The sequence below is a fragment of the Pinus tabuliformis genome, chromosome 3_1, assembly GCF_031772625.1.
Source record: "Pinus tabuliformis cultivar Carrire ecotype Pingquan chromosome 3_1, CPIR1, whole genome shotgun sequence".
Taxonomy (NCBI): Eukaryota; Viridiplantae; Streptophyta; class Pinopsida; order Pinales; family Pinaceae; genus Pinus; species Pinus tabuliformis.
The window spans coordinates 307,356,506-307,368,066 of NC_142301.1; positions in this window are offsets into that span (position 1 = coordinate 307,356,506).

Below are 11,561 nucleotides of genomic sequence, written 5' to 3' on the forward strand. Positions count from 1 at the left end.
TGCACATTATGATTTCCAGTGAGTGTTTACATTATTATTGAAGAAAAGAGAACAAAAAACGAAATGAATGTTGTTAACACAAGAACCAACATTCTTTGTATTCATGGTTGTCACACAAGAACCAACCATAAGAAAATGTAAGTTGTTACTCATGTCTTTCACATATCCTGGAAACATTCATTATTAAAAGACATCATCATGTAAAGCCAAAGTTCAAGATGCCAAATGTTCTTAAAGAGACCCATGCATGGTTGCATGAGGACATGCAACAAGTTCAGTTGGGGAGGATGTTGGGACTCAAAAATGTCATATTTTCATCCACCTTTTTCTTCACTATTCCTTACATTTCATCATCCCATTAACCTTTTGTCACATCATTTTCATAAATACATTTGGGTTTCACCTTCTTATTTTCCATTTTATTCATTTTTGTATTACAAGTGAATTTATGATTAAATATTAGAAAATATACATATTTTTATATATCTCAAGAATATGTGAGTTTTGTGATGTGTAGGAAATATGTGAAGAATTAATTCCAAGAGACTTCTCAAATATCTCCTCCATCATATTAAGGAGATAATTATGCAAGCCTATTCCTAAGGAGAAAACCATGGAGGATTTGGTTATCATATCTTATCCATATCTCCTCCACTATATTAAGGAGATAATTATGCAAGACTATTCCTAAGGAGAAAATCATGGAGGATTTGGTTGGCATATCTTATCCAAGATATGTGAGAGATTTGTGGAGGATTCAAAGGAATCATATTTTGTAATAATGGGAAAGTAGTTGAAAATTCTTGAGAGGTTTGTGGAGGATTCAAAGGGATCAAATCTTGTAATAATGGGAAATTAGTTGAGAGTGCTTGAGAGAATATTGGATATGTAATTATGAGATGGTTATCTTCCTCATGTATATAAGAGAGTGCTCTCTCTTCATTTTGATAATAATGAATAATAGAGAATGAAGATTAGCTTTGATTCATATTCTTTTATTGTTATGCTTTCATGACTTGTAATTTGATTCTTGTAATATAATTTGAGATAGTTTTATTATTGTGAGCTCACATATGTTGTTTGTCATTCAATTCTTCACATGTTGTATTTCTTTTCCTTTATGCAATCTCCTGCTTTCATAGTTAATGTTTCAATGCCTTCTTAGATTAATTTGATTCTAGTAATTTAGATTAAATTAGTTCCACTTCAATCCTGCATATATATTGCATGTGTCTCGTAAGTCTACGAACCTTAGATTGACAAATTAAATAGTTGGGCAAGTACTACAACAGAATTAAATGAACATATTTTCCCCCAACAATGATCAAACAATGATAGGATGGGCCTCGGGGCTTTCCCCTCCACCACGCGGCACATATATGACATTTAACACATGTGTTAATCAACTTGTACTCTTCCCAGTCAATCATTTTAGACGAGGTTGTGGGTATGATAAACATGGTAGCAGAGATCTTGGTTCAATTGGGAATTTGGGCTATGTATATTGGTGAGAGGGAAGTTGAAGGAGTGGGTGATGGCAACCATAGTAGATTGTCGAGGTTTTTGCTCTGGAGGTGCGGCACTGTGGAAGTTGGGTCCACTCTAGTTTGGTAAGAGGTTGGATTTTGAGGGAGAACCTGAGATGCTAGCTCTCTTCTACGACGAAAATTGGGTATTGGCACTATCAGAGGTTGGAAATTCGTTTTCAGTCGCGCCCCAGGATTTGTTGGCTCAAGGTAATCTATCTCAATAGTTTTGAAATGGGAATTGTGGTCTCTGTCTTAAAGAAAATTTTGAGGAGTATCTCGGGGTCGTATGTGGGTTTTGGGGTCCCTGGGGTGGCGGAAACTCTATCTCAGGGACTTAGTTTTTACTTGGGTATCTTGGTAATGGTGCAGTTGAGGAGTTAGGTTTTCTCTCTGGGTCTCTTCATCTCATGCTTGGAAGCTTTTCCAACCTTGGTTTTCCTTTTTTTTTTCTCTCTTTCAGTGTCACTTGGTCAAAGAGTTGTTAGTCTTTAAGTTTCGGCTGGGCAGTAGTTGGTTCTTCTCGCTCTCCGACTTTGGTTTCTTCGGGATCCCATTTCAGGCTACTAAGGAGGTCGCTAGTGATGTCTGTGGGCTTGGGGATACTCCGACCGAATTTCTCCTCGCGAATTGTTGGATAGCCCCTTGTGGTACCATATCTGGATTTTTTCAGCCATGTCGGGTGTCCTCTTCCCTTGGCAGGGGGTGCTGCAACAACTGTTCTTTTCATTTCATGTTTACTACTGGGTGTCTTCAGTGCAGATTGATAAGCACCCCAGCAACTGAAACAATACCTTGTCAGCGTGGGAGGCCGCATCGTGGGGGTTGAAATTTGAGGAATGTTGGTCGCCCCGTTCCTCACAATAGCTCATCTTTGGAGACTTCAGCTGGCATGACCCATGAGGGTGAGGTGGAGCTTTCCCTAGCTTGTTCCCTAGGAAGAATTGAGGCACTCACAACCATGAAATCCTTAGCAACACAACTTCATGATATCCAACTCAGTCTCAACACCCAACTCAATCTCGAGATCCTACGCTACCACTTGTACGGAGATCGCAACGAGATTATTGCTTACATAAATGACATTCAGTACATCCAGAACAAGATACTGGAGCAACTGGACTCTATCTGTCGAAACCATCGCAAAACAAATGACCACCTTGGCAATTTGGAAGCTCGGGTGGAGTATACATATTTTCACATGCATGAGCGTGATGACTAATGTGCATCCCCCCTGTACTCCCGCCTCAACCCTCTCCATGAAATGTTGTTGTTGGCCTCTGTTGTTTTTTTATTTTCTTACACGTACTAAATGGCTACGATGTGAGGCGGAAATAAAGATTATAAAGTTCCATGTTAAACATCCTCCGACACCCTCTTCCAACAAGTCTGGTTGGAATGAGGAAGAAGGGGTTGTTGAGACATATTTTGTAATGTTGCTATTCATAAAAATCTAATGAATTTTTTTGATTGACATATATATATATATATATCGAAGCTGGAGAGCAACCTTTCTGGACTATAGAGTATTAATGAAATAAATTTCTATATCAAACCATCATTTATCATTATTTAACTATATTCAGCGAGATAAAATTTTAAAAATTTCACAATTCGCAGAGTAGCCAGTTTGAAAAATTGTTAAATACCAATATAATAAATTCCTATATAATTTTAGGAAGTTATGTGCAAAATGGGAGCCATAGATAAAGAAATTACCTTGTCCTTAGTAGTTGGTATTTTTTGACAGATACAGACAAATGAATTGGAAACTCTAGTGTAATCGAAAAAGTTGTTGTAGTAAAGCAGTTATTACAGAGATTGTAGTTGTACTGAAGCACCACTCCCTATTTCCATCGCCTTGGATTGGTGAGATTGTCCCCAAAGCTATAAATATTCGAATAAGATGAGAACTAGAGCTTCGAGAGATTGAGCTCCTACGTTGGTCCTAGATTGATGGGAGAATACATGCAACAGGTCGATATGGCGAATTGGGGGATATCCCAGCTTTGTGATGCCCAAACAACTGTACAAACAGTTATAGAGGTGGGAACTTTCAGTGTCGCAAAGATGTTTCTGAGCATCAAAGAGGGAAGATGAGTACCTATATTCTAGAAGAACAAACACATCATTGTAGATCTTCAAAGACGCGGACCAGTCCAACCCAAAGTTGTCATTGTTTCATAGCTTGACCCCGACGTGTTCTCGCTATGTGAGCGTACGTTTGACATGTGCACCATCCAACATATCATGACGTGCAAATCATATTTGCTTCGTAACTACCCAACACTTGTGAAGGTCTGATAAATATTTGTATATATAAGTAATGTGGGGCTTGTGGGTTGGCTTTATCACCTCGACACCGGCACACTGTGGATCCGATGATCTAGGAATAGGAGGCGAGATCAACGGTAAGCAGAGTGGTAGGCTTCCGCTATACGCTTCATGGTCGGGTCGGTCATGCACCCCCGTAGATGATTATCTCTTTGACTTCATGGGACCCGACCCCGACTCCATACACAGTTCGTAGTCGGGGGTGGGCCCCTGGCCGTTTGTTGACATTGCTTAATTACACTGGGCCCGACTCTGACCCTACACATGTAGTCTAGAGTCGGGGTCAGCGAAAAACACCGAAACAGATACCGCCTCAACCGTACTGGCCCGACAAGACTCCAATTACTAATTGTCAATGCGAAGGATGTATAGTGGTTTCAAATCAGTCACCATCGCCGCACTTGACGCACAAGCGAAAAGCCAAGTAGCACAGTGGGGTATATGACCTATAACTTACGCTTAAGATATTGCGTTGCTGTAGGAAATTTATGAGTGCCTAAGCCGAGGTGACTCGACTATAGTTTGGGTTCCTAAATTTGAAGACTATTTCTGTTCCTAAATTTGAAGAGTATTCAACCTAGCTTTTGCCTCGCCCCAAAACTGTACTACTGAAGCGACGAGCGATATACTTATCACTCCGATGCCACGGTACTTCGCCCACCATAATGGAAGCAGTGATTATAAATTCTACCTTATATATATATATATATATATACACCAAGTAATGACAACGTTTCCTAAACGGGCATGTGAGGTCTGTTGTAACGTTTTGGCACCATTGTTGTCGTAGTGGATTGAGCCTATACGGACGCATGTTTGGCCTATATAACACCGGAAATACACACCTAGGTATACATGCAGGTTTCCACAATTCTTTTATATTGGCGATGGTGGAAAAGTGTAGCCCGACCTTACACCTTTCTCAAATATGTCGGTGCATGTAAGTATATATGCGTCTTGTACATTACAAGTAAAGAAAGACCATTGAGTAACACAGTAGGGCTATTGAAATGACACGGTGTCGACAATTTTGCCATTATGAGTTCTCTTCCTTCCTCATGGCAAGGGAAGTTACCTCGTGATTTAGGTATTAATACAATTTTATAGGGTGCTGAGGTCACAACAATCTTTATGCAGGTGTTTTAGGGCTTTTTCTTAATAACCCATATAGACAGAAAGAAGTGTTGCTACTTGAACCCAAATGATAAAATGCAACCCAAAACCTGCACATACACTACTGGAAACTGAGGATATTATCTTAGAAAAATAAATGAGAAAAGAGTACTTATTAACCTGTCGGCACAGAAAACATGAAGTGGTACTGGTAAAAACTAGCAACCGTCACAGAAGTTGTGTCACTGTGATTAAACGAAAATTCCCATACTGGTGTAATGAAATGCAACCATTACAGTTACATATTACTCTGGTACCATATTAACTGCAACAACAACATAAGGTTAATCGTGTGATTGGTAAAAGCATGAACCATGTCCCAATACACAGTTAAACACCATTTTAGTCTAGAATGCAAACATACATTTACAGTCATAAAAAATTCATGATGAACACTTATCTGTGAAAATTCTGAGCGACTGAGTTAGGTACTGTAACTCTCTCCTTAACCGTACATAGCTGCAACCAATGATCACTTGCATCTACCATCCCCGAGCCAGAGTCAAGCGACTAAAGGGTTTATTGCTCAAAGATTTAAAAACAACTATTCGGTGAACCAAGAACCAGAGATTCTACCACCCTTTCTTCAATTGAACTACCATCCACCAATGTACAGAGACACTAGCCAAATTTGTTCCAATCTCCTTTGTTTCCTCTGTCAATTCGAACCATTCTCCCCCTCTGGCTCCTGCGTTGTTCCTACTAAGAATTGATTCGTCTTTACCTCTTTTGAGGATGGCATTTTCTTTCCACACTCTTGTCAGCCAATAGGAAAGGCACCATCTATCCAATTATTTCCAATTTTTTTTTAACTTGCTGCATGGTTCCTACTAAGAATTGATTTGTCTTTACCTCTTTTGAGGATGGCCTTTTCTTTCCACACTCTTGTCAGCCAATAGGAAAGGCACCATCTATCCCATTATTTTTTAACTTGCTGCAGTGGGTACCAGCTGGAAACTTGCCTTTTTTCCTCTTTTATTTATAGTCTTTTTTCCTGGTAAAATTTGCCAAAGAAAGCATGGTTGCATAATTCTCTTGCAATTATTAAATTTGAAAAAATACCAAGAATTAAATTTCAGCGCACACTTTTAAAAACTAATATGACCAATTTCATAGTTTTCTTTCTTATTACAATAAATCTCCAACACCCAAGCAAAGGACCTCCCCCAATCTCTTGAACATGTGTCCCTTAACTTAACCAATAAGATTTTTTGGTAATTAAAATACATAAAATACATGACACATAACCATGCATTTCACAAATGGAAACACAACTGGGGTTGTCACAAGAAGAATAGCACAAATAACATTGTTAGTGTCAAATCACTCACGTAATAGTCATTTACAAAATTAGCTTTTTTTTTTGGATTTTAAATATTTTGTTTACAAATAAGAAAATAAGAAATTAAGTCCTATTAAAGTGCTGTAAATCAATCACAAAATGATAAATAAAATTTTCAAAATTTATAAAATTGTTTTAATAATTTAAGAAAAAGTATAAACAGAAAATAAAAATTGTGAACACCTTGGTAATAAATAGTAATATGGTAAAGAGTCTTTGACCACCTGGGAAAAACTATAATCCCTAACTAGACTAATAAGATAAATAATAAGTGTGATTTTTCATTTTTCATTAATTTTTGTTTATTGTTGTTAAATTTTAACAACTGTGATTTTTTATTATAAATTTAAAGTAAACTACATAACAGAGTCTTATCTTATTTCTTTTATTATTAATACTTGCTTTAACATTTTTAATATTTATAGAATTATATATAAAGAGAGAAAGAGACAAAAGTGTGTATATATGTTATATTATCAAATTTATTTGTTTTATCATGTAAAGAGAATATGATACTTCAACATCATCATAAGTTCATTTTAGTGATATAAATTTCAAATAATGATAATAAATTAATAATAAAAATATGCAAAATATTAATATATTTATTTTTGTTTTGCAAATAATTAATATAAACTATATTATTAAATAATAATCAAATGCTAAACAATTCATATCCATTAAATTATTTTTTTACTTTTTACCAATAAATAATTAACATTTATAAAATTAATAATATTATAACTACAAAATTAAACAAAAGATGAACAATAACATCTATAAAATTAATAATATTATAACTACACAATTAAACAAAGGATGAACAATAATATTATGACTATAAAATTAAACAAAGGATGAACATGTATTAAATGCATAAAAACTAAAATAATTTATTAACTAAATTAACGCTTTCTACCCATATCTAACAACTAACAAATTCAAATTAAAATGTTCGAATTATTGCACTAATGCGGTTATTACAATCTTCATGACAAAGGAATATGACACCAATACTGCTATCTAGTATGATGTGTTGAGGTGAGCATTGAATAATAATGTGGTTATAATAAAAGAAAATGTCCATGTTCATATATGGAAACAAAGCAATACATCAAGTGAGTTGAATGCACCCAATACTCTTGCAAAGAAGGTGAATCACTCACTATTTTCCTACAACCTAATTCAACATTATAACTCCTTCACCGAGAAAAATACACACAGAACGTGCACCGTTTTCGTTCTGTTATAATATGGTGATGCAATGGTGTTATATTTTATCTACGGAGTTGGCCATCTTGCAACATTAGGAAGAAGTTAATGATTTGGTATATCTTAGTGTCGATCGAGGTTAGATGGTGGTCGATGCATATCTTAATTAAGAAAACAATAATACAACGGAGAACATTAATTTACACTACATGCAGAGAAGTTCATAGAGATTGAGAAGGTTTAATATATTTATTTGACTATTAAGAGTCATAATGTCATAAAACATAAACTACTGCCAGGTGTAAAATAGTTAATAGGAACGCGTAAAAGTAAGTCTTAGAGATTAAGAAGGTTTCATATATTTATTTGACTATTAAAAGTTTATAATATCATAAAACATCTATGCTTCGAGTTTTTATTAAAGTTTTGGGAAGTCAAAAGTTGATGGAAGGCCAGGGAGGACAAGAAGCGGGATGTCTAATCAATAAAACTCTGGAGAAATACAATAATGGACAATGGCTAGGCTATTCTATTAACTAAGAGTATATGATTTGATAAGTCATTTCCAATTCAATTATCTCCGAGCATATGTCCTTTCTATAGTTTTGCAGTTAAGACTGCACTTGAGTTGTCCTTTCTACAGGTTTGCAGACATGGTTGCCCTTGAGTTGGCAGGTTATAGATATAATTGGGGCCGTTGTTCGAATGGTTAAGAATGGATTGAAGTGGACCCGTGATTCTTTATCGAAGCATAGAGAACTTTTTTGCAAATAATGTTGATGCATCATAGAGCCCATACCTGTAATGTGGAAAAATGACACAATGCATTCTTATAATGATTTATTTTCAGTCAATGGATGTCATGACATACAGTGATTATCGACAAGGTTAATAAGTTTCATACTGGTTGATTACTATAAACCATTTAGATAAATAAACTAGATAAATAAAAGATAATCATAGAAAAATTGTTTTCCATGAAAACATTATTTCATAGTTCATTTTAAGAAATAATGTATTGTGAGATAACTGTGTCAATGAGCAGGAAATATCGACATTTCAAGTGGACACTTGACTCTTTTTACAAGGAACTAATGTTATAAGAGACTATTGCGGGTTAGGTTTATAAAATCATTTTTTTGTTACCATTTTAATTTTTAGTCTGTGCCTTCGACTCTTTTAAAAAAAGTTAAAAACTAATCTTATAAAAGAGTATTGCGGGATAGGTTTATAAAATAATTTTTTTTGTTACCATTTTAGTTCGTAGTCTGCCTTCGTTAGGACTATAGCTTTTATCTCATAATCAAAGTTTTTGATCGTGGAATTTTACTAATTTTAACCAAAGTTTCCTAAATATTAAATTTTATTAGAAAGATTTTGATGTTTGAAATGGTACTCTTAAAGAATATTATAAAATAATAGTCAAAATAATAAAATAAGGTTAGATTACCTCATCAAGTTTTGGATTAAAAATGGGAAAACTACTTTTTCAACTTATCTCCCCTATTATTTTACTCAAATTTTGAGCCGGAGTACTTCTTGTACAGGATTTAATTTTACATCTAAGGAGTACCTATGTTGCATATTTTTTATGGATCCTACTACATGAAAAATGTGAAATACATGAAAAATGTGATTGCAATCACGTATTTTCATATATTTCACATTTACATGGGCACTCCTTGGATGCAAAATTAAATCCCATATCCAACGAGTGCCCCATTCGAAATTTGAGTAAAATCATAGGAAGATAAGTCGAAAAAATAGTTTATTTATTTATTTTATTTTTTTATCATTTTACCTTTGAATCAGTTGACATTATCATATTGAATACTATTGGTTTTTATAAAGTTCATTTTTGCTGTACATTTTTGTTTTGACACTCATTTTTTACTTCAAAATTTCTCTAATCATATTTTTGTATAGAGGTTGGTTGAATTCCAAAATATTTGTGGAAAAAACCTGTTATCCTTTTATAACCAAGTTTGGGGGTAACTAAGTGAGCCTATTTTGACAAGAAAGAGTGTGAATGATTGGAGCAACTAATAGTTAATAGTTAATATTTTAACGAGAAAAAAAGTTCATTGTCACCTCTTTTTTATATGGGTAATTGATTATCATTTTAATGATTAATTTAAGTATGTTTGATTTTAATTTCTAGATTATTAATAATATTATATATAAATGCTTGTTATGGTTTAATGATTGTCATAAAAGCATGTATCAAAATAAAATAAAATAGTTATAAAAGATTAAATAACTTTTATTATTTTAAAATTTATGTTATTGATATTCGTTTATTTATGTAGTTTTTAAGTAATTGTATTTAAATGAGTAAATTAAATAAGGTAGGCTAGTAATTATGATTAGGATTAATATTAATATTTATATGTGAATGTTTATTAATAATTAATTATGTTCTATTTTTTTGTTTTGTTTAAATAAGGGTTTCCAAGAACTACTTAATTTTCTATTTTAAATAAATTTTATTATTTTAAAATTAATGTTATCAATGTTGGTTTGTTTATGTAGTTTTTAAGTAATTGTATTTAAATATAAGTAAATTAAATAAGGTAGGCTATTAATTATGATTAGGATTAATATTAATAATACTGATATATATATATATATATATATATATATATATATATATATAAGGGTTTCCATGAACTACTTAGTTTTAGACCATCATCTTTGTTCATGTTATTGGATAATTTCTCTATTTCAATGGCTTCTTTCACTCTTCTTTTTATTTATTTTTACTTAAGCAAGAGACAGTCCTTCTATTGACTTTGAAAAGAAAATAAATTACAAAGGTTACAACAAGCGCGCAGAGGCGCAAACCCTCTCAAAGGATGAGGGAAAAAACACAACGAGCCCAAAAAAATCCACCATGGGCAAACTAAAACCTTAGAACCTTAAGCATTCACGTGGACCCCAAAGTCCGCTTACAAGGTAGTCGCCAATGATTTGTTTCCTTTTAATCCGTTGATCTAAAACCAAATCGCACGGAGCCAAAGCCCACGGAAAACCTTTAAACTGCTCGACCATCGCTGGCCATCAATCTTCTCCTTCTGATCCGACGGCTAACAATCATATCACACGGCCTTAAAAGCATGATAAATACCACGCGATGAGGGTGCTTTACCTTTCCCGTCCCCCGCCACGTGTTGCTCACTGAATGGCATCGCTGGCTTTCCAAGAAAACCATCTTTTTGTTTGAGGGCGCCTGATGAAGGTGGTAAACCATAGCTGTTTTGACCATCCGAACCCACAAACCTGCACGACTAACCTTGGTCGTTGATTTCCCCTTCCTGATCTGATGGCCACAATCAAAATTGCGCCTCCTATAAGCCCGAGGAAAACCGCGCGATGAGGGTCGTAATCTCTCCTCTTCCCCTGCCACGCGTCGCCTACTAAGTGGCATCGCTTACCATCCAAGAAAACCGCTTCCAGAGCAAAGGGCGCCTGATGCAAGTGGTTTCCCTCGAGTAGTTTTTGATTCTGGTTTCCAAATCCACTGTCCTCCAAAGTATTGCACTTGGATGACATGCCCGGAAAGGTCACCTCGTGCATGGAATGTCCTAGGATTTGAGATGACATCCGTCATCCTTCTTCCTCATAGCTTTTTCCTTTTGAGCAAAAATCCCCTGGCCCACTGACTGTCTCTATCTCATCCTCAAAGAAATACTTATGCTTCATTGACATGGAGTGAAACACCGTCTCGTTGTCTATTCCGATAATGTTTTCTGTCGCTGAGGGCCCACGCTGAGCATTCATCTCTCATTTTCTCATCCGTTACCTCCTCCCACCAGCTGCACATGTCAGTGAGCTTGCTTCTAACCCTCTCGTTGGCAAGCCAATCTACCACTTTGTTGGCTTCCCTGCGAACATGCACAAACCTAAGAGTTTTTAGAATTCTTAGCTATGATTGAATTCTCTGGTAGACTTGCAGAAGCTGCCAGTGACCTGAG